The sequence below is a fragment of the Balaenoptera physalus genome (assembly GCF_965194825.1).
Source record: "Balaenoptera physalus genome assembly, chromosome: 1".
Taxonomy (NCBI): Eukaryota; Metazoa; Chordata; class Mammalia; order Artiodactyla; family Balaenopteridae; genus Balaenoptera; species Balaenoptera physalus.
In genome coordinates, this window is record NC_138882.1 from 141,510,539 (window position 1) to 141,535,516 (window position 24,978).

Sequence of the window (24,978 nt, forward strand, 5' to 3'; positions counted from 1 at the left end):
TGAGCTCTCCAAAGAAAAGGAGCTTGCGAAGTACGTGTAACTTTTATTATTTGCTTGGTATGGACATTAAAAAGTGAATAAATGTTTACATTTTTAATGGTCCAGCTAGAGACCACATAATCTCCCTGAATTCTTTCCCTAAAATGAAATTTCCTTAAGTAGGTCATGACAGGGAGATTTATCTCAGTGGTCAGGTCCTCTTGCAGAGGGGGCAACTATAAAAATGTCCTTTTCTGGATGTGGTAAGCCAGGGTGGCTTGGGATGGTCTGGGAAAACACCATCTACACACCAATCCTCTAGAATTTTAACAGGACTAGACTTTCACGTGGTTTATCAGTGTCCTCCACAGATCTCAAAATATTTTAAAATGGGACTTAGTACCACATTTACCCTAGACGAGAAAAGCAAAATCTTCCCCTCATGGTAGCTTCATTCATATGCAATTAGAATACTACTTACTGGTGTACTCCAATATCTGAACGTTTATTTAAAAACCAAGATGGATTAAAGACTTAAATGTAAGACTTGAAACCATAAAACTTCTAGAAGAAAACATAGGCAGTACACTCTTTAACATCAGCCTTAGCAATATTTTTTTGGATATGTGTCCACAGGCAAGGAAAACAAAAGCAAAAATAAACAGATGGGACTACATCAAACAAAAAAGCTCTTACACAGCAAAGGAAACTATCAACAAAATGAAAAGGTCGCCTACTGAATGGGAAAAGATTTGCAAATGATATATCCAATAAGGGGTTAATATTCAAAATAGACAAAGAACTTATAACAACTCAACATCAAAAAACAAACAACCTAATTGAAAAATGGGCAGAGGACCTGAATAGACATTTTTCCAAAAAGACATACAGATGGCCAACAGGCACACGAAAAGATGTTCAACATCACTAGTCATCAGGGAAATGCAAACCAAAACCACAATGAGATATCACCTCACACCTGTCAGAATGGCTATTATCAAAAAGACAACAAAAAATGAGCGTTGGTGAGGATGTGGGGAAAAGGTAACCCTCATTCACTGTTGGTGGGAATGTAAATTGGTGCAGCCACTGTGGAAAACTGTATAAAGATTCCTCAAAAAATTAAAAATAGAACCACCATATGATCCAGCAATTCCACTCCTGGTTATTTATCCAAAGAAAACAAAAACACTAATTTGAAAAGATATATGCTCCCCTATGTTCACCATAGCATTATTTACAATAGCCAAGATATGGAAACAACCCTAAGTGCCTAAGTGTGTGCGTGTGTGTGTGTGTGTATATATATATATACACACACAATGGAATATTACTCAGCCATAAAAAAAGAATGAAATCTTGCCATTTGCAACAACATGGATGAACCTAGAGGGTATTATGCTAAGTGAAATAAATCAGACAGAAAGACAAATACCATATGATTTCACTTATACGTGGAATCTAAAAAACAAATGAACAAACGTAACTAAACAGAAACAAAGATACATGGAACAGGGAGGTGGGTGGGGGAAGGTGGGAGGTGGGTTGGGGAAGGAGGTGGGTTGGGGAAGGAAAGAAATAGGTGAGGGAGATTACGAGGTACAAACTTCCAGTTACAAAATAAATGAGTCACAGGTATGAAATGTACAGTATGGGGAATACAGTCAATAATTATGTAATATTTTGTGTGGTGACAGATGACAACTATACTTATCATGGTGATCATTTTGAAATGTATAGAAATATCGAATCACTATGTTGTGTACCAGGAACTAACATAGTGTTGTAGGTAAATTATACTCCAAAAACAAACAAACAAACTCATAGAAAAAGAGATCAGATTTGTGATTACCAGAGGCAGGGGGGTGAGGGGATGGGGATTGGATGAAGGTAGTCAAAAGGTACAAACTTCTAGTTACAAGATAAATAAGTACTGGGGATGTAATGTACAGCAAAAGTGTAATGAACACTACTGTACGTTATATATGAAAGCTTTTGAGAGTAAATCCTAAGAGTTCAAATCACAAGGAAAAACTTATTTTCTATTTGTTTAATATTGTATCTATATGAGATAATGAATGTTCACTAAACTCATGGTGGTAATCATTTCATGATGTATATAAGTCAAATCATTATGCTGTACACCTTAAATTTATATAGTACTGTATATTAATTATATCTCAATAAAACTAGAAGACAAAACTAAAGAAAAGGAAAAATCAAGAAAGAAAAAAGAAACAATTACAAATTACCAACAGAGTGATACAGATGATGTAAGCAAATGTCTTTTAAATATTGAAGTCACATAACACATTTTAAATGAAACTGAATTTGCCAATCTTTGGTTTGTGTCCAGCTCTTCAGGGACATACTAACTCTATAAAGGTAGGTATCTATGAGCGAACAGCAATCTGAGGCACCCTCAGGGATGAGCTAGGATACCCATAGCCAGGTCTGCATGGGCTGTGTTTTTTTTTTTCAGAGTTCCTTGCATTGGGCATTCTGAAAAGCATACAGACAATGCCATCAACCAGATCAGTGTTCAAATGCCAGCTTATCCACTTCCTAGATACATAACTTGGGAGTTTATTGAACCTCTGTGAACATCCATTTCTCATCAGTAAAATAGGGTTAATGATGCCTACAGCAGCCAGCCTCCAAGATGGCCCCAAAGATTCCCACCTCCTGGTTTTCACACTCTGTGTAGCCCCCTCCCACCTTTTACCATTTTACCAGGGTGGACCTCTATGACCAATAGCATACAGCAAAAGGGAAGGTATGTCACTTCTGAGATTAGGTTATAAAAGACTACGGCTTCCATCTTGGGCGTTCTCTCTCACTCACTCTGGGGGAAGCCACGTTGTGAGCAGCCATGTACAGATGACCATGTGCCACTGAGTGAGCCTGGAAGCAGAACTCCCAGCCCCAGTCAAGCCTTCAGGGGCTGCAGAACCAGCCAACAGCTTGACTGCAATCTCATGGACTGCACCACTAAGCTAATCCTCTTACAGATTCCTGATCCTTAGAAACTGTGTGAGATAATAAACATTTGTTGTTTTAAACTGCTAAATTTGGGGGTTGTTTGTTATGCAGCAGTAAATAACTAATACAATGCCTGTCGTGCAAAGTTATAGTGAGGATCAGAAATAATATATATCAAATGCTGAGCATATGCTTGGCACGTATTAGGCACTCAAATGGCAGCTATAAAATTTTAAATTATATTAATAAATTTTATTATCAATTAATAATTATTATTTTATTGTTAATAATTATAAGTGTAAAATAAAACAAGAAATATTTTATTATAGATTCATTGCAATGTTTTTCTGTGGGAAAGAAACTAGTAGAAGGGTCATCAATCCTAACGCTGATTTGTTTTTTTTTTTCATATTTCCTGTTGTTAACATAAGATTTAATCTTAGCACCTACAGTTCTAAGTTACAGATGCCCATTGATGTTAACCATCCTCGAGGAGCTACGAAATTTTTTTAATGTAAATATTTAAATGAAAAAGAAAAAAGGAAGAGTGTACTACCTGACCAATAGATACTGCCTTTAAATTAATAGTGTCCTCTGCTTAGCTGTTACCTTAGTTAAGGAGACTCCTTTATTCATAGATCTGCTGTGGGTTAAAGCCCCGGACACAGAGGCTCTTGACTTCGAATCATCACTAAGCAAGTTACTTCACATCTTCGAGCTTCAGTTTGTCATGTGTAAAATAGGAAAATCAGTACTTATCTCAGTGTGTTGTTTTGAGGATTAAATAAGATAATGAAGTGAAGTGTTTAGAAGAGAGTCTGGCACACAGTCCGTGGTTGATACATGTGTGCTATTTCCACTTTCTGCTATGTGGTAGGGATTATTATGATCACACTCACTTTAGAGATGAGGTCATCAAGGCCCAGCATGTCAAAGGATTTGCTCACGGAAAGGGGAAACCTGCTCCTAACTCCACCTTCTGATTTTTTTAAGGCACAGTCCTGAATAAAATGTAACCCTTCTTGGATTTATACAGGTTGCAGTGAATACACGTTTTCAAAAATGGTCCTGTGTGTAATCTCTGACGATAGAAGTCAGAAAGTGATTGCCTCTAGGTGGGAGGGTGGGAGTAGAGACAGGGAACAGGATTGACTGGAAGGGGTACAAGGGAACTCTCTGGAATGATGAAATGTTCTATCACTTGCTTCGTTAAAACAAATGGAGCTGAACACATAAAATTCATCTATGTTAATTATACTTCAACAAGAATGATAAAAATAAACCAAAAATAATTACCTTATGTATCCAAACAAAGCTTTGGTCCCCTGTCATGGGCTCAAGCCCACTCTCCTCTTCTTCCTTTTGTATATTACTTACAGAAGAAAGTCCAGGACCTCAGAGTGGATGGGTATAGCCTGCCATGCACTTTCCCCCACAAAATAAAACCCAAACCAAACAGGAAACAATAGGGCAAAGGAAGGTGAGGGCTCTCAATGGGCCCTCAGACAACCTCCCCTTTCTCCCTCAGAGGTGGTCTGTGCCCATTCCCCAGAGACATGCTCTGAGCCACCCACCTGGGTCACTGCCTGACCTGCCCAGGTGGAGACAGAAGCCCTCAGTTTCCCTGGCTGTCAATCGAGCCCCTCAAACAAACAAGAAATTCAGTTGGGAGAAGGAGGGAGTGTGGAAGGTCAGGATCCCTCCATCCTTCTTTATACACAGTAGAAAAACATCATATAACATCAGGTAACTGTAATAATTCAAAGTTGCTCAAACTTCAACTCTGGCTTCCATCCCACCTGCCTGGTGGTGAGGCAGCAGGGTTTGGGTAGCTCAGGGTTCCACATTTCAGCAGGATCTGTGCTAGGGTAGAAGTGAGTAGTTGAGTATGTGAGGCTTTTCTCTAATTTTTAAAATAAAAGTCTCTTTTGGAGAAGAGAGACATATGAGCCCTAGGAGGAAAACATTTTCCTTCTCTAAATCCAAGGGGAAATGGTGAAGCAGCTGGCCTTCAACACTGTGCAGGAGAAGACCCAGAGCCCTTTTCACCCACAGTTTATGAGTGCCATGAACTGAAGTGTGGAGATTGGGTGGTCAGCAAGGTTTACTCACCAGCTATGTGACCCATTCTTGTCAAACACTTGCCCCAGCAAAATTGCAATGACCATGTGTTGTAAGCTTTCCCAGATTCCTGGTAGGTGGTGAAAACAATGTGTGTAAAATTCATAATGCGAAGGCCCAAGGACGAGATTGTTAGAGCCAGAAGAAACTTTAGAAACCATCTACCTTGACCATCTTGTCTTCCAAAAGAGAATGCAGCCCATAACACATAGGAGGGTTCACACCCAGAAGAATCAAGTCCACTCTGTTGCATTGATTCTGTATCCATGGGTGTCTCTGTGTAGCTGTCCCTGGGAGGGAAATGCTTTCAGGCAGCAAACAAATAGTTTAGACAAGGAGCAGAAACTGGGACCAGATGACAACATGCTAAGCTCCTGCTCTCCCTCCTCTTTCCCCCATTGCCCTGGGCAGCACCTCTCCAGGGCAGAGCACCTGTGGGCTCATGCGTCTCCACCTCTGGAAGGAAGCTCCTTCAAATCAAGGGTCATGCCCAGAACCATTGCTGGTCCCCCAAAGCCTCAGACACTGCCAATAGCCCCTGTTTGTTCAACTGAATGATGTTCACCCCTCTGTGGCCTCAACTTAGACAAAGCCATGAAGAAGGGAAATCCCAGCCTTCCGAATTCCTTCTCCTCTAAATCCCTTCTTGTTCAACGCCTCCACGTGATACCTGGCATTTCCAACCCACGTGCCTGGTTCCCCTCTGAGCAGCCCCAATGGAAACCACCATCTCTCTTTGGCATCTACGCTAACATTTCTGGATCTCTGGTCACCAATGAAACATGGGGTCTGTCCCATTTCTCAGCATACTATCACTTGAATACAGCTTTTTGTCAATAATAATAATAGCTAACATATGGGTTTTACTCTCTTCTAGTACATTTTCAAAGCACATTGCGAGTATTAATGCATTAATACTCCTGCAATAACCCTAGGAGATAAGTACTATTAATTTTCCCTCTTTCCAGAGTGGCAAGTTGAGGCATAAAGCGATTAGGCAACTCAGCCAAGGTTATTCAGTGGGTAAGTGGCAGAGCCTGGATTCAAGTGCAGGTAGTCTGGTCCTAGAGCCAGTCTCTTGATCACCACTATACTATATAGCTCTCCAGATTAACTTGGTGCTTTTTCCTTCCCTCCCCCGCCCCCAAATTCAGTCAGGCATTTCCCCGTCTATGTTCTCAGAGCATTTTGTTCTTACCCTTATTTGCCAGCACTTTCCACACTGAATCAAAATTGTCTGTGTAAGTGCTTGTCTTCTCCACTCCACTCCAAGTAGCTTATGGAGACAGACTTTATTCACCTCTGTCAAAGTTCAGTAAATATTTGCTGAATCTCTGAATAAATAAATGAATGAATATGTCCATTTCAAAAGGGGCGATGCTTTAATCTGAGAGAGGATAAAGATCTCTGGATCAGAAATAAACCCAAGCATTTATGGTCAACTAATATTTGACAAAGGAGCCAAGAATATTCAATAGAGAAAAGACAGTCTATTCAAAAAATGCTGCTGGGAAAACTGGATATTCACTAGAATATCCAGTTTATAAACTAAAAATATTTACTATTTATTCTAGTAAAAGAATGAAACTAGACCCCTATCTTAACATCACTTACAAAAATTAGCCTGAAACCATGAGACTCTTAGAAGAAAACACAGGAAAAAAGCTCCTTGGCTTCAGACTTGGCAATGATTGGATATAACAACTAAAGCACAAGCAACAAAATAAAAAATAAACAAGTGGGACTCCATCAAAAGAAACCATTAATAAAGTGAAAAGACAACCTATGGAACGGGACAAATATTTGCAAACCATATATCTGATAAGGGGTTAATATAAAAAAATATAGAGAACTCATACAGCTCAATAGTAAAAAACAAAATAAAACAAAACAAAAAATAATCCAACTTAAAAATGAGCAAAGGCCCTGAATAAACATTTTTCCAAAGAAGATATACAAACGGTCACACGAAAAAAGATGCTCAACATCACTAGTCATTAGGGAAATGCAAATCAAAACCACAATGAGATATCACCCCATGCCTGTTAGAATGGTTATTATCAAAAAGAGAAGAGATAACAAGTGCTGGCATGGATGTGGAGAAAAGTGAACCCTTGTGCCACTGTTGGTGAGACTGTAAATTGGTGCAGCCACTGTGGAAAACAGTATGGAGAATCCTCAAAAAATTACAAATAGAACTACCATCTGATCCAGCAATTCCACTTTGGGGAGTATACCTGAAGGTAACGAAAACACTAACTAAAAAACATAAAAACCCTCACGTTCATAGGAGCATTATTTACAATAGCCAAGACACAGAAACAAACTAAGTGTGCATTGATGGATGAATAGATAAAGAAAATGTGATCTATCTATGTTTATTATTCAGCCACTAAAAAGAAGGAGATCTTGTCATTCTTGATAACATGGATGGACCCCACTGAGGGCATTCTACTAAGTGAAATAAGTCAGACAGAGAAAGATAAATACTATATGATCTCACGTACATGTGGAATCTTAAAATAAACACAAAAATAAAAAACAAACCAAATCCATAGGAAAAGAGATCAGACTTGTGGTTGCCAGAAGTGGAGCTTGCGGGGAAGGGGAATTGGAGGAAGGTGCTCAAAAGGTACAAACTTCCAGCTGTAAGATAAATAAGTACAGGAATGTAATGTACAACATGATGACTATAGTTAACACTGCTGTATGGTATATAGGAAAGTTGTTAGGAAATTAAATCCTAAGCGTTCTCATCACAAGGAGAAAAAAAGTTTTTCTTTTACTTTTGCTTTTTTTATTGTATCTATATGAGATGATGGGTGTTAACTTACTGATGGGTGTTAACTAAACTAATAAACTATAAGTTTATTAGTTCACAATTTATGCAAAGCATTATGCTGTATACCTTAAAATTATATAGTGATGTATGTCAATTATAACTCAATAAAACTGGGAAATATATACATTGTTTTCTTTACTGTTTCAATTATATATATATTACATATATGTTATATATATTATATATGTAAAGAAAAAAATTTAATGTTAAAAAAAAAAAATCCCTGGATTGTGAATCAAGAGACGGAAGTTTCAGGTCCCATTACCAACTAGCTGTGTGACCTTGAGCAACTTCCTTTACCTCTCTGGTTCTCAGTTTCCTCACTACCAAAGTGAATGGGTTGGGCTTAACGACCTCTGAGTTCCCTTTCAGCTGCAATATTTTAGGACTGCGGCATTGGGGCAGGCCATCGAGAGAAGAGACTAGAGACAAGCTAGTCTTTGTGAGTCCCTCACATCACAGGCAGAGGTGCAACTCCACCAGTCTGACTTTACAGACGGGCACCAGAACAGCAGGCAGGAATGCTGAGAAGCGGTGAGGCAGAAGACGGCACCAAGCCCAGTAGCACCACTCCCCACACGGAAACCACCACAGAGGGGACAGCCAAGGGGTCAAAGAGTCCAGCTGCCTTCTGGGGACCGCTGGCCATTAGTGCGAAAAGCATGAGAGCAGCCATTCTGTCTGCATTAAAGTCACCGAAATGCCAGGACCTCAGGAAGGGATTACTCCATCTGAGCAAGACCTGTGATGTTCCTTTCACTGCTTTTCCCCCTGTTATCATTACCCAGTCAAGCATTCTTGGCAATGTAAACAGGTGATTAATGGGCAGGTTTTGGAGGAAACTGGGAGCAGGAGCTGGATGGGTGCACAGCGTAGACATTTTTTGCTTTCCCCCCTCCTTCACCTCGTCCATAATGGCTGCAGATCCCTCGGATGAAGATTTCTCCTAGAGGAGGGTGAAGGAGTATCTTGATGGGGGGAACCTTGTTTATTCAGCGGCAAAATGAACCTGGCATGAGAAATCAGACTCAGAACTGAAGCTGGCAACACATCTGACGGGGTGTCGGCGGCCAGAGACAACATGGGTTCTGTAGAGTTGCAGATGGCAGAGAATGCCCCCCAGTCATCAAAAGGACTCCCTCGTGTTGTCTGGCCTCCTCTCTGAGGCCAGCTCATTTCACCCAGTCATAACACCAGTTTTAACAAATGCTCAGAGCTGGTAAATTGGGCGTTTTGCATCTTGTCCTCCAAGTTATAGGTACGTACTTTTATAGGAAGGTGCCTTCTTTTCTGGGCAAATATTTTATGGAGTGTCTTTGACATGAGTGGCCCCAAAAGCAAGGGGAAGAGAAGTTAAAAAAAAAGAAAAAGAGGATAGAGAGTCTAAGAATGGAACCGGGAAGGACTGGATGAAGGGCAGAAAGGCTCTGCTGTCATCACAGCAGATCAAAAAAACTTCCCCAACAAGAAGTCAGTTCCACCAAGAGATTCAACGTAAAGGTTGGGCTCAGATTTATGGATGCTCATTTTCTAGCTTTAGCAAAGACAGTACAGTGTTGAGATTTTTTTTTTTTCTCTCTAGAATAAAAAATATTTCAGAGTTGGAAGGGTCTATGGGCCCAGATCCCTATCTAACATAGAAATCCCTTCTATAGGATCCCCAGCAAGGGCTAACCCATTCTCTTCATCATCACTTCTGGGAGAGGGAACTATTTTCCCTTCCTACTTTGGAGATCTTAACATTGGAGGCTTCATAGAGAAACTGAGCTGAAATTTGACCCAATTGTTTATCATTCCATACGACATAAACCCAATTCTTATGCTATTAATAAAATGCAAAAAATTTTAGGACAGTCCTTGTGTTTTCTCTTTCCAGGCTTAGCAACCTCTAAGTTATCACCCAAAATACCTGTCCCCAGCTTGGTTGTTTTCCTCTAGACACAGGCCAGCTGACTTTTATCTTTAAATTCTTTACAAAAATGAACATTCCCTCTGTGGTCTGAACATGATAGAAGAGGACAGGGCTGTTATTCCTCTTTTGAACACTCTATGCCCATGTGCGGCCATATCACACTGTGGACTGCTAATGTTTGCACCCCAGATTTGACCCTTTTCCCATATATTATCTCCAGGCCAAGCATTCCTCCATCCTGTTCTTGTGCAATTGGTTGTTTGAACCAAAGTTCAGAATTTTCTATTTTTCCCTATTAAGTATCCTCTGGTTAGAGTCATTCAAGCTGTTTGAGACATCTGGCTTCAGATTAAGTCATCCAGAGTCACAGACCTTCCAAACATTGGGTCTTCTACTAATTTGATCAGCATGTATGTCATCCTTGTCTATTCAACTCATTGATATAAAAGTTGAACAGAGGGCTTCCCTGGTGGCGCAGTGGTTGAGAATCTGCCTGCCAATGCAGGGGACACGGGTTCAAGCCCTGGTCTGGGAAGATCCCACATGCCGTGGAGCAACTGGGCCCGTGAGCCACAATTACTGAGCCTGCGCGTCTGGAGCCTGTGCTCCACAACAGGAGAGGCCGCGATAGTGAGAGGCCCGCGCACCGCGATGAGGAGTGGCCCCCGCTTGCCACAACTAGGGAAGGCCCTCCCACAGAAACGAAGACCCAACACAGCCATAAATAAAGAAAAAATAAATAAATTAAAAAAAAAAAAAAAGTTGAACAGAACAGGCTAGAGGCCAGAGCTCAAACAGGTGCCACTAGAGCCTTCTCTCCAGATTAATATTTATCAAGGATCTTCCCAGACCAGGAGTCAGTATTCTTTGGCGCTGTCTCATTGTCCTCCTGGCCTTGAACATCCAAACTACTCAGTGTGATCTGGCCTTTGCAAAGCTCTTCACTCTCCCTGTTACAGAGAACAATTTGCCTTTCCCCAAGGACATCTACTGTCCCTTGCCTCCAAGTGTTAATTTCGCCTCCTTTGCCTAGGGTGCCCATTCCCTGCTTGTTCACCTGGTAAACTCCTATTGATTTTTCATGTCTTAGCTCCAAGTGTCACCTGCCTATGAAGCCATTCTCCGTTTCACAGGCAGAATTAGGTGTTCCCAGAGCATCCCATATAATCCTCAACTAAAGTACCCAACATACTAGTCTACAACTGCCTGTGTCTCCCAGAAGACCAGGGAGAGCAAATGGGTGGCACATGTGCCATGATCCCTCTCCTACCTTCATGGAAGATTGTGTTAATCAATCACTGAGTCCAGATGAAGCCTCAGAATTCTTGCCAACACAACCCTCCAGGCAGCCACTACCAACTGATTGGATCTGAAACTCAAGTTGAAACCCTATACTATTTTCTAATTTCCTTAAGGGCAGAAACCATGCCTCATTCACCTTTGTATTGCTAGGCCTAGGACAAAGTAACTGGTTTAAATTAACTCAGTAAATACCTGTTGAATAATGACTTTGTTTACCAGTGAGTTAGCACTTAAAAAATAAATTTTTTCGTGTTCATATAAGATCCTCATAAACAATATAATTCCGGTAGTGGCAAAAGCTGGTCAACTGCACGTATTGTGATTAACATTAGAGAATAATAATTGACCACTACTTAAGAACTTTCTCCTCCTGTTTCTGAACAGAGCTCCCTGAGGAGGCTGGCCTGATTGGTCTTGGTAGTCACGGCCCCCATTTGATACACATAACATGTATGGCCTTAGAGGCCTGGAATCAATTTGACTGCCTTCCCAGTTTTATATCTCCTAAATACCCATTAGCTGATAGTAATTTTAGGAGGTCTAAACGCCAGGGTTGAAAACAGGTCTGCCAAAGATTTACCTACAAGAAATCTGTATCATGAAGATTGCTTCCCCATGGAACACTCTACAGAGACAGCCACTTGAACCAAAAAGAAAAAATTCCTAAAGAGACTAATTTATTATCACACTCAAGGTTTGTTAAAGATAGCCCCTGGGACAAGTCTAGGGGCAGCTGCAGTCATGTAAAGGTCAAATTAGGGCCGGCATCATCACTTAATTTTTTATTAATTAGCCCTTCTTTGTGTATCTCTATCAAACGGATATTTCAGATCTTAAACTTAATCAAATCTCTAATGTTACTCTTGCAGAGTCACAATGTGCACAGAACAGAACCTGCAGAGGGTAAGAAAGTTAAGATAGAGCAAAGTCCCCTTTGTTTCCATAAGTAACTTTCACAGGCCTCATCAGAATTCCTATATTCAAACCACATTCTGGGGCTTTGTGAAGGTGCTTTGTAAAATGGAAGTAGCTAGTAGTACTTGGCTGGAGGTAGGTGATCAATAAATGTTTACTGGATGGATGGATGTTTAGACGATTGGTTGGATGGATGGGTGGATGGATAGATGGCATGTAATTTTACCTATGGAGTAGCTAGAAAACAAGACATCCTATCTCTTGATTCAATTTCCTAGAAACCAAAAAGAACCTGGCATAATCAACAAGAGAGCCAACACTTCAAACAGAACTCAAGTTAAGTAATAAGTACACTTACTAGGCTCAAATTATTTTCCAGGGAAAGTATCCTTTGAATATATAATTCAAGAGATTACCAAGGAAGACTTAGATTCTGCCACCGGGGCTAATTATGATTACTGACTTGGATGTACTTGTATATAGCATGACTTCCATAGCAGTTCTGTAGGACCGCATAATGCAGTCCTCTCTATTCATCATGGAGCCCAGGGTTTTCCCAGCTGGGAAACCGGTACCCCATCAGCTTCTAAAAATACCGTCACTCACTCAAGCTAGAAAAGGCCCAGTGAGAAGAAAAAGTTGGCTATCAGAAGTTCCCAGATTTTGTTCTGAGTAAAGGGCTTATTAATTCCTTGGCATCATTTAATCAGCAAGACTAATAACATAGCCAATGTTTATTAAGCTCTTACTTTGAACCAGGGAGTGTACTCAGCACTACACAAGCATCACCACTTTTAACTCACAGAAGAACAGATGAGGAAGTAGGTATCCAGATGTTAGGTAATTTCTTGTGTTACCCACCTGAGACACGGTAGAGCCTGAATTCACACCAGCAACCTGTCTTCCTAACGATCAGAGCACTCTATGAAATGAGTGTGCCCCCCACCATCTTCATAAAGGAAAGACCCTCACTCCCTAGCCCTTATTAGTTAAACATCTCCACACCACCCACTACTGCAATTAAAAAAAAAAAAAATCTTTCTCAACAAAGCAGAAAATTTACCTCATCTCATATGCTGGTTCTTCTTCCTCCCCCCAACTCCTAAATTAACATTTCCCGGGACTTCCCTGGCAATCCAGTGGTTAAAACTTTGTGCTTCCAATGCAGGGGGCATGGGTTCAATACCTGGTTGGGGAACTAAGATCCCACATGACATGCGGCACAGCCAAAAAAAAAAAGAAAAGAAAAGAAAATAACATTTCCCCAGGTCTGTTCTGAGGGTAGTCCCATAATAATATTTTCTGTGGTCAAATAAGTTTGAAAAATGGTGGATTAAGCAGCTAAACAATACCTCCCTGCTGTAAGACTTCTCAAGGTCTTTATTTGTTGATGTGCACCAAACAGCTTCAAAAGGAGTCCAGGATATCATGTGTAGTATTTTATAAAGGTACCTGACTAGAGAACACTTTTTTTTTTTTAAGATTTTTTTTTTTTTGATGTGGACCATTTTTAAAGTCTTTATGGAATTTGTTACCATATTGCTTCTGTTTTATGTTTTGGTTTTTTGGCAGCGAGGCATTTCACCTATTTTGCTTTCACATCGCCTTCCCTTCTGGCAACCACCCATTTGTTCTCTGTATCTATGAGTCTGTTTTCATTTTGGTTTGTTTATTTGTTTGTTTTGTTTTCTAGATTCCACATATAAGTGAGATTATATGGTATTGGGCTTTCTCAGTCTGACTTATTTCACTAGGCGTAATACCCTCTAGATCCATCCATGTTGTCGCAAATGGCAAGATTTCCATTTCTTATGGCTGAGTAATATTCCATCCCACATATGGCCAGTGTGTGTGTGTATGTGTGTGACCTCTTCTTTATCCGTTCATCTGTCAATGGACACTTACATTGCCTCCATGTCTGGCTACTGTAAAACAGCTGCAATGAACTTTGGGGTGCATGTATCTTTTTGAGTTAGTGTTCTTGTTTTCTTCAGGTAAATACCCACAAGAGAAATTGCTGGATCATATGGTAGTTCTATATTTAAGTTTTTGAGGAACCTCCATACTGTTCCATAGTGGCTGCACCAATTTACAATCCCACCAACAGTACATAAGCTTTCTCTTTTCTTCACATCCTCACCAACACTTGTAACTTTCTTTCTGTTTGAGTTTATAACCTTATAGGAGATACTAATAAGAAATAAACACAAGACTATACAATAGTAATGAATGGTGACAAATGCTTAATAGTGCTTAGGAAAAGAGAGAATGTTATGAGTGAGAATAACCAGGAGAGGACGGGGCGGGGTGGGGGGGGGCGATGGAGAGGGCTCCACCTTTAGAGGAGGTGTTCCGGAAGAGGGAAGGATGAAGGATGAAAAAGGCTAATGCTGACAAGCAAAGCAGGCAGAGGCCAGACCCACAGAGTACTGTGAGCCAAGCCACAGTAAGGATTTCAATCCTTAGCCTATAAAGAAATGGCAACCATTAAAGAATTTTAAACAAGGAAGGCTCACGATCAGATTTCTGTTTTTGAAAAAAAAAATCTTTCCAGCTACCATGTGGAGAATAGATTAGAAGGGCACAGAGAAAATGTACGGAGACAGGAGGCTGCTACAAGCTGCATGGCCTGAAACGGTTAAGTAAATAACAATTAGGTTTATTTCCAATCTTTCCTCATTGCCAAGGAATGGTAATGGTGTTTTCAAAGCAAAAGGGAAATGCAAGAACCTAATGCTTGAGAATGCTGAGGTATGTTTGGAAATCAAGCCTTCGCAAGCATTCCGCATGAGTCCTATAAAGATAAAGTCCTGTAAAGACCCCTTCCTCTCCCTGATTCCCCACAGGTGGACCCTGCTACATAGTCCTTGTTGGCAGAGAAGGGCAGCAAGGGCGTTCTGGAGTGCCCGGGGCCACACCATCTGTCCACCCTCACTCTGGCTGTGTGCCAAAGCGAGACATGGACGCAGATGCAAAGAAAAAAGGGTGGTATGAAATTCAGCAAGATGTCAGAGAGGTCCTTCGATGCAAGCACTCGGGAAGCACTCTGCATCTCAGGAGAGAAGTTTCCACAGTGAAAATCCAGGCTCCAGGGTGAGAAAGACTTTCCGCACACCCCAAAGCAGGCTGGAAATCCTCACCTGCGCACAGCCCTCCTGCATCTCGACAAGGAGTCTGTCTTATGTGACATGTTCGTACTAAATTCACCAGATAGTTTATCAACTTTGACAGCACATAGCAAAGGGTCCCCGTCTCATTCTTTTAATGGTTCCCTGCCGCCACCCCACAAAAATTCTAATAAATCGTTTCTCCTAAATAAGGAGCTGATAAATTTTCCTCTTTAAATTGGAAGTCTAAATCTTCCCTAAAAATCAATATCCCCTAAATTTTCTCTAGAAATAGGAGAGAAAAATATAGAAATCTCCCCTGACCTGCAGTAAGAGGAAAGGCTACTACCTACCAAGTCTCCAGCCACAGTATATCAGGAATTTTCTCTTCTCTTCCTCACACTCCCACCCCACCTTTCCACAAACTACTCCTCACCCTACTCCCTCCAAGGCCAGTCTTTTCAGCATAACCACAAATGAAGGAAGAATAAAAATTACACGTTACCATGTCTTTTCTTTCCTCTTTCCACATGCCAGATTCTATACTCCTGACTTAACATACACTGTCACTAAACCATGGCTATAACATCAGGTGGTGTGCACTATCATACCCATCCTACAGATGAGAAAACTGAGACTTAGATTAAGCAATCTGCCCTACTCGCACACTGAGTGGCAGAGCTAGAATTGAACTCCATGTCAATCTAGCTCCAAAGGCCAAATTTTTAACCACTCTGGCTTTCCACCCAGGGAAATTTAACTGTCCTCCCAGGGGAATTTCTCTTTCAACTTTGGGCAAACCTATTAGCTCTTTAGATCTTGATGGCTGAATAAGAACAGAACTGGACGTCACTGCTCTTTCCACTACATCAAGCATCCAAAGGGAAATGACCCGGCTTCACTAGAAAATCAAAAGCTGGACGTCCAAACTAGACAAGTCAGCACTAATCCTTGCATACTCTCATTTTCTAAGAAAAACTTCAGAAGGAAAAAAAGTGCTACTTTCATTGCAGAAAAGAGCCACTGCTCTCTTAGCCAAAGCTAGCTATTTTCTTTTTTCTGGCAACCTCACTGACAAGTAAGAGTGCAGTACACAAGATTCTCATTGGATGAGTTACGCAGTCTTCCACTTGGTGTATTTTGGTTTAGAGGGTGAGTCTGTGCAGCACAACCTCATTTCTTATAGCCAACCTAAAATATAGCCTTGAGACTGCAAAAAAAGAAAAGAGGAAGAGAGAGAAAGAGAGAGAGAGAATGAAAGAAAGAGCTCATAGAAACACATTTCTGTTTCTCTCTCTCTTTTTCTCTTCCATGGAAACAGTTTCCAATTTGTTTCATAATTGCACTGAGTCATCTGGGCTAACAATCAGACCCTTTCTCAAATTCATCATGTTCCTTGCATGCAGGAAGATGAGGCATTTAAGAAAAATTTCCCCCACATAATCTCTTTCTCTTTGGGTAGTTGGATGGAGGTGGCTTGAGAGAGGTGGGGCAGAAATCTGGGAAATCACAGTTGATGAATTGCAAACATGTACAAGTGATACACAGGGTGGGAGGGAGTGAAAAATGAAATTCCTGTGAAAATAATACACATGTCCCAGGGAAATGAGCCACACATTTTTTATGAATCAAGAGACCAGAGCTTTCTTTATATGTGCGCCAAACAGCATTCCTGGGTAACGGTTCCATATCTCACGAGGTGTAAGCCACTTCACTCCATCTTATTAGAAACATTCAAAACAAGGCAAGTATTTTGAAACCCATAAAATTTATGGAATTTTAAGCACACTAAAGACAGAATGGACGAGGGACTCTTCTCTTTAACTGGTTTTAATTTATATTCACTTTAGCAGTTTAACCCGCCTTTAAAATCCAAGCAAGATTTGAAAACATTAATAACTAGAAACCATTAATAACTATAAACTATCTCCCACTTTCTCAACAACCGTAAAAGTCACTTGCTTAAAACTTCAAGGACACAAGAAAAATGGATCCCAGAGTCCCCAGAAAATTGCCTATAACCTTTGTCACTCACCTGATTACTTACCCACCTCATGAGCCATTTGAAAGGCAAGAGAGGCCTCCAGCTGGTGGGCAGTGCACCTACCAGCCTAAGTATTCCCTAGAAATTCTAGACAGCAGTTAATGAGGAGAGAAGTGATCAAGCAAGTCTATTTATACTGAAGCCCAAGAAAATGAGACTGTGCATGGCGGCAAAGAAAGTACATTCTTCAGAACCACCAGCCCAAACACCACCATGAACTGAGAGCACAGTTTTAAGTAGCTTGGAAGAATTTCATTTTTCCACTTACCCAAGGTAAGACCCAAAAGGAAAACTCGATTTAAATATTTATTCTTTTACTTCAGCGGTGCTTCTACACATGGCATACTAGGTAGAGTTTAAAAAAAAAAAAAAGCAAGCAAAGAAATGAAAACCATGGCCACTGCCCTCAAGAATCTTAATTAGGGCTCAAAAGTTCAGATGATAATGTTAGCAAATCTTTCCAGGGCACTTATAATGTGTCAAGCACTATGCATGCTATCTCATTTAACCTTCCCAACAATCCTATGTGGAAGATACTATTTTTATCCTTGTATATGCCCAGTTTGCAGATGAGGAAACAGAAGCTTAGAAAGGTGAAGTAACTTACCCAAGGACACACAGAGAGTAACAGAGCTAGGATTTAAACATAGCCTGTCTAATTCTAAAGCCTCATTGAGAAAGTTAACTGCACTTCAGATAGAAAGACCTGGAGGCTTCCCATTGTTAGTTCAATAAAAGCCAAAATAGCTTATTTTGTTCCAGGAACTGTTATAAGCACTTGGCATAAATTAATTCATTTGCTCTTTATAATAACCCTCTGAAGGAAGTACTATGGTTATCCCCAACTTTATACAATAGATGAGGAAACTGAGGCACACAGAGGCTGAGCAACTTGCCCGGGGTCACACCTTTCATAAGTAGTAGAGTCTAAATTCAAACCCAGGCAGCTGGCTCCAGGCTGTTCTCTTCGACACTGTACTATCCATCTGTCAAAGCGTGGTGACCCCAAGAGGTCCAGGAGGTTCTGGCTCCGTTAATAAGAATAACAGAGTCCAGAACCAAAAAAGAAATGTTCCACTTATACTCTATGCTCATCTGACTTTACGTGGGGCATTTCATTCAGGTGTTTTCACAATATTTTAAGAAACACATTGACAAATTGGAACTTTCCAGCAGAGAGCAAGAAGGGGAGAAAATAGGGAAACAATGTCTTAAAACTATGGAGTAATTGGGGCTGTTTGGCCTGGATGGGAAATTCCAAGAGTACACATACGTACCATTTTCCCAAAATGTCAAGAGGGCCCTGACTACCCTAAGAAGATGTGGGAAGCAGCCTTAGGACCTAACTGTTCATCATTCATTTGCTCACCAATTTTTACTGAGTAGTCAACAAGTATCAGATAAGGGAAATGTTCCCTAGCTTAATCTATTACTCTTGCATTACGGAAGTGGGAGATCAGTTCTCTGATCAGTGAGATCCCCCAGAGGTGGGAAGAACTGCGGGCAGAGGTGATTCCTACACTGCATGGCACACTGGACAGGTGACCTGTGAGACTCTGCTCTGATCCATTTATCCCGTCTTGCACTACCACTATCAAAAACTGCCATAGAAATCCTCACAAATTACAACCTTGAATCATCCTTAAGAGGCCAAAAGAAGCAGCGCCACACCCCTCCCCTGCAAAAAAGAAGAAATGTTTTCAGTGGGCTTTACATTGAGAATCTGACAAGTTGGAACAAAGGTAAAACATACCACACTTAGAAAATAAGCCAAACGACTATTGCGCTCTAAAGCAAGAGAGTAATTATTTTTTTTAAAAATGCGATTTCTCTCCTCCACTTCCTCCTTAAATTCCTCTTTGGTTAATGAATCTATTAGCCTATCTCATAGAGTTATCTTTTTCCTAGGGTGTGTCTTGTTTGTTTTTCATGTTTTTACACTGAGTAAGAAACTGTGGCATCAGCTTCCTGGGTCTCCCTGGACCACGTCAGCCCTGGGCCCAGTTTATAGCAGCGGAGGCCACTCGCTGTTGGTCCCTCCAACAAAATGTTTTCCAGTTTCTGAGTCAGGAGAAACATCTGAGGTCAAGATCTATAAACACATTCCAGAATATGAGCCCTTCTCAGTGAAAAAAACAATCAGAACCACGGCAATGGTTTTAAATTTAAATCAGACAATACTTCCCATGAACTACTGCATTCCTTGTTAAAACGAAGATGCATACGTATTTTCAGTACTACTATTAGTATGATTTTTTTAAAGCTTTTTTCTTTTTTTTTGAACAATGTATTATTTGGGAAAAGATATAAAAGGCCTAAAAATCTTATGCTCTTTTAAGGCATTCTTCTAGACAGGATAATGAATTTTCCATAGGTAAAGAATATTTTTCCTGAACCAATTCTGAGAGTTTTTAATGATACCTTTTTTCTTTTTGTGTCCATCAATGTGACTGAGAGATTGGCATGAAGAATCAGTCTAAAACAATTGAAATGAGCCAATCAAAAGGACGGTAACAGGATTCTACCATGTATCAGGAAAAGGCTTTGACCTAGGCTGCTCACTCTTTCAGGATGTTTTCTCAATATAGGCTTTTGTTTGTTTTGTTCTGTTTTTTAAAGAATGGTTTGGAGGAGTGAAAGTGGAGAATACACTAAGAAAAGAAACAAGATCTCCCAGCAAAAAAGTATCTTACTCCAAATTTTACCATATTATTTGAAACAGAAACACCATTTAGCAGGAGCTAGAAACACTCAAACAGAAGCATCCAACTCCACCCTGAATCTAGGAGCAAACATATCAGTGGAGGGCAAGTCTCCATGGAGCACCAATGACCTCAGAACTAAGTGCAAAGAGAAATCATAGCAGGATTTGATGAAAGCAGTTCAGAGTGTATATCTCCCATCACTTACCATTATCTCCAATTCCAGTTGGGAGAGAGAGAGTCAGAGAGAATAGTTCTCTATAGGAATATGGTCTTCATAAAAACAAAAATCATAAATATACCCTGATAACCTTGGGAATGGAAACCTCTCAGGTCATCATGTCTCTCCAGCTTTCTTTGGATTTGGGAAGCCAAAAGAGATCATAAAAAGACAACATATTTCCACTATTGTGGGATTTGAAGAGACCAAGAGATTATGACTAACTAAGTAAGAAGATAATTTTGTCTCCATTAGCACCACTAATGAAGGGAAGAAGTGAAAGAGAAATAACGGGCAGTCTGAAAACCATTTGTATTTGATCCTGCAGCAAGATAGATAGGTTCCCTTGCAATAGGCTTGCCTTCCTAATTATTTTCCTCCCTCCAAACCAATGATGAAATCAGCCTGCCTTCAAGAATACACATTAACTGATAATGGGAGAGAAGGCCAAGAAAGTCTGGGTGGCCTTGGACAGATCTGGGAAGAACTCCATTGGGTAATGTGTGTGTGTTTAAACTGACCTTTAATTGAGCACCAACTATATGTGAGGTGCTACGTTGTCTACTTGAATCTCCTCTACTAAACCTTTCAACAGCAGTGCCCTATAAATATCACCACCATGAAGAAAAATCAAGGCAAAAGGAGGTTAAGAAATTTATGTGGCCACACAACTGGAAAAGAAGGGACCTGGGACTTGGGCCTACATGTGTTTGGCTCCAACACCTATGTTCTTTCTATTCTGCCTTGCTGTCTGCTGCTTCCCTTTTTTAAGAGACACTTCTCATAGTGGATGATCCACAGACAAGATCTTCAAAAGCTGATGGGAAAAGCATTTCACACCAGACTCGTAAGTATGCAAATTGAGGGAAGGGTGATATTTAGCTGTTTACTGATGGGACCCTACTGTAGACCACCCTGTTATAATATAAAACATATTTACCATGAATTTCTTCCCAGATGTGTATGTTGACAGTTTCTGTTGAAACCAGGCGGTTTGTTTGTTTCTATTTCTCCACAAGTTTAATACAAAGGATTTTGCAAAGCCACATCTCAGGTTAGATCTTACACTTTGGCAAACACCGTATAAGATTGGCGTTTAATCTTGAAGGCATCTCATTAGTGTAAATTAGTGACTCAATATTAAAACTAGAAAACAAGTGGTTAAGAGACCTCAGCTAAGACAAGTTTCATTAAAACAATAATGACTTAATGCATGCTGTGCCCAGTTTCAAAAAGCTTCAAGCTCCCTAACCATTTTCTGGATGGTTTCCGTTCCAACCAGTTTCCATTTTGGTGTAAATCCATCAATCTCCAGTGAGGATGTGCATGGGAAAATGAACATAACGCTGTCTACAGAGACCTTATTGCAATGTCAAAATCAAGTGATGTCAGTTTAAATTACGGCTTTTAAAAAAGGCACTATAAAGACAAACGTGTCCCGGAGCCTGTCTGGTTGCCTAGAGCAAATGCTCTACCAAGTTGGATAGAGAAACCGGTTTCCATTTGCAGAGCAGTTTTCTCAGTGGTTCCAGTTTCCAAGAACACACTTGGCAGTGAGAGCATGTTCAACAAGCCAGTTAACACAACTGCGCACTGGGGATTTCAGAGACTTCTGATGTTCCACGGGGGATGATCTGTTTGTACCAATCAATCAAGGTCTTTGTGCAAGTCATCCTCTATTTACTCCCATTAGCACTAGAAAACCACAAGCTTTATTAAAGAACTTGCTAAAACTTCCTGAGTCAGAAGCCTCAACGTTTTCAACACCAAGGACCCCTTCCAGTATTCTTCCCCTATGGATGCCATGTTTCAAAAAACTCTCCCATGTGCTTATTACAATGAGCAGAACTGTGTACTTTTCTCAGACTTTGAAATACCAAAAATGATTTACAAACCCCATTACTACCTTAGTCCAGCGATACCAGTTTGGAAAGCTATAAGATTATAACGTGAAACAGGAAATAACAATAGTAATAATGCTTCCCGTTCACTGAGTGCTTACTATTTATGTCAGGCATTGTGCATTATTTACATTATCCAATTTAATCCTCACCACAACTTTGTGAGGTGGGCACAGTAATTAGCTTCCTCTTAGAAGGATTTAGAAACATTAAGAAATTTGCCCAAGGCCACCAAACTAGTGCCAGAGCAAAGATTTGAACTCTACCCACTGTCTGACTTCAAAGCCACTTCTCTTCTCCACTCCACTGGTTCCCCTCTCTGTCACCCCCAACTGCATTTCTAGCTCCTTCCCACTCCCTCTGGAAAATATCATATGCACTGTGGCCACCCTGGGAACTTCTGGAAAGTTTCAAGTTATCATCTTATTCCCCTGACATCCCTATCATCAGTCTCTAAAGTGATGCTGCACATTCTTAGGGGAGAGAGAGAGAGAGAACACCGACAGCATCACAAGTATTGAAACCCAAGCGCAAAAGCATTGCCAAATAAGCGAAGGTACTGGTTCTCTTAGTCACCATTTACCTGCACCTAACTTCCTCCACTCAAAGTAATAATGTAGGAACCTACCTCCTGAATGTCCCAGAGCCCCTCAAATATTCCCTTCTAAAGTCTTTTCTTTGAATATGAAAGGCAAAGAGGTTTCACTCTGACAGAGGATGCCTCTGGGTTTCTGATGAAAGCACCAAAGACAGCCGTGGACAATGAACTCTGGGTAGCTCCCTCTTGCCGCTGCCCCTAATTCCTCTTCTCACTACCAAGAGAAAAGAAAGTACCTGGGTGCGGTCGTGGTGGGAGCCTCCTCTAGATGCCCAGAATTTAAACCACAGGTTCTATAAGGGACCTAAATGTCTGCATGTAGATATACTTACTTTTGAAAGCATATGTGAATAATATAACGATGTGTGTGGAGGGGGGAGCTGGGGAGAGTAGAACACCCCGGGATATCAACAGTGTGGTTCCAACTATACTGTTATGGATATGTGGTCAGGGACTAGTAAGGAACCCAGACATATATAAAAAGTTTGATTTCTACAAGTGATGAACCTCCACACATTTTTCCTTGTGTTTTGAGTTCAGTTTCTGTTATAATATTTGTGTGAAATAAATAATCATTCAAGAGCATATTACAAACAGAGTATATAATTATATGATACAAGTATAAACAAATTAGCTTTATAACATATCAGCCCAGCATCAGTCATTTAGAAAATTCTGAGTTAGGATGCTTATCTGGGGTCACTCACTTACCTCTCTCCACCTCAAAAGGAACTATGTCCAGTTGCAAGGTTCCTTTTGATCATGCCTCTAGGCCCAAACCTTTTTTTTTTTTTTTATTTCAGGAATATGAAGAATGCTTTTTGTGAAGTAGTTGAACATAACAGAAATACAAGAAAAGGCAGAGGAGTTTCGTATCACAACTTTCTGAGAAATGCTCAGAGCTCTAAGATTTAGCTTACAATTCCTCCATTAGCTAAAGCTTTCAAAGTTAACATAAATTTCACCATAAATACATTTTTTCAGCAATGGCAATAACATGGTTACTATACTGCTCAACTCCTCACAGTGTCAGCATTAAATACATTAAAAGGGTAAGTTAAAATATCTGTCTGATTGCTTTTGACATAACCCCGAGATCACTTTTATTTCTGTACTCCATCAATTATAATGTGGATCATTAAGACAAATTATTTCTAAACACTAACAAGGAATGTAGCAATAAGTGGCAGACAATCAAGGTGAATTTTTAGGCCCAAATCTTATGGACAGCACACTACCTCTTTTGGGAGCTTGACAAGTGTTCTAAAATAATAGAATGAGGTATTCCACAAGTATTGCTTTCCTACTCTGAGGAGAAAAACAGCAAAATTACAATTACAGTGAATAAACATTGGATTCCTAACAACCCAGCACCACAAAGCTAAGCTGTGTACTGGAAAAAAAAATTATTATTATTATTATTAAAAATATGTGGGGAAGATCAAGATGTAGTTCACAGCATGCGAAGAGGAGAGAACACAGTGAATCAGATTTGCAGTGAAGACCTTCTTTCTATACTTTTCTGTAGGGCACAAGTCCCTCTCTTAGCAGGCCTGACAAGAGATAGTAAAGCGCAGTTTATCTCAAGGACATGGCAGGATGGCACAGAGGCCAGGCACACAGACACACAGACACACAGCTTTCGGCAGAGAGGCCAAAGCTGGCCTAGCCAAAATGTGTTGCAGGTCAGTGTGGAAGAACGCTGGGCTGAGGGCAGCGTATTCAGATTCACCGAGGAGTGAGATGTCCTTGACAAATTAAAATTCTGGATTATTAGAAGTTCCAAATAATTAATAATAACCACAACCATCATTATCATAGTCGAGGTTTTGCCCTGCATGAGCCCACAGGTTATGATTCTGCTCTAATACCTCTAGGCTTTCACTGTTCTAAGAAACAACTAGAATTTAGGAGCTCAGCATCTTTTCTAAAACACCTCTGTTGGTACAGTGGATTCAGAGGGACATTCCCACTAATGCAGAGATTTCAAAACAGCCAGGTCATGAACCTCTGCAGTCATTCAGTAGATGCTGTTTATAGAGGGCCCTAGGGGACCACAAAAGACAACAGAAGAAATACACAATTCTTGGCATTGGGATTCATGGTAAGGTTTCAGTAACATGATGATTTGATTCACATACTGCAAATAAAAGTGATGCAAAATGAGTGCTTAAATCTTTGCTTAAAACAAACAAAAATGTGTAAAAATACATAACAAGTCTTAAATTCTGTTTCTTCTCTGTTCCCCTCACCACATGCCCAAATCCTACTCATCTTCCCAAGCTCAGTTCAGACACCTGTCCCCCCTGAAACTCCTGGTCCGCCCTCTGATACTCTCACTTCTCTCCCCGCC

At 40.5% G+C, this 24,978-nt stretch overlaps 1 protein-coding gene and 1 pseudogene across 6 annotated transcripts in view; both read right to left on the reverse strand.

Moving 5' to 3' along the window:
* Nucleotides 1-24,978, reverse strand: part of ROR1 (receptor tyrosine kinase like orphan receptor 1) — a 408,226-nt gene that overhangs the window by 280,779 nt on the left and 102,469 nt on the right. The gene's annotated exons all lie outside the window — the stretch shown is intronic.
* LOC309656812 (keratin, type II cytoskeletal 8 pseudogene) overlaps nucleotides 1-24,978 on the reverse strand; it is a 411,180-nt pseudogene that overhangs the window by 15,131 nt on the left and 371,071 nt on the right. The window lies entirely within an intron of this gene.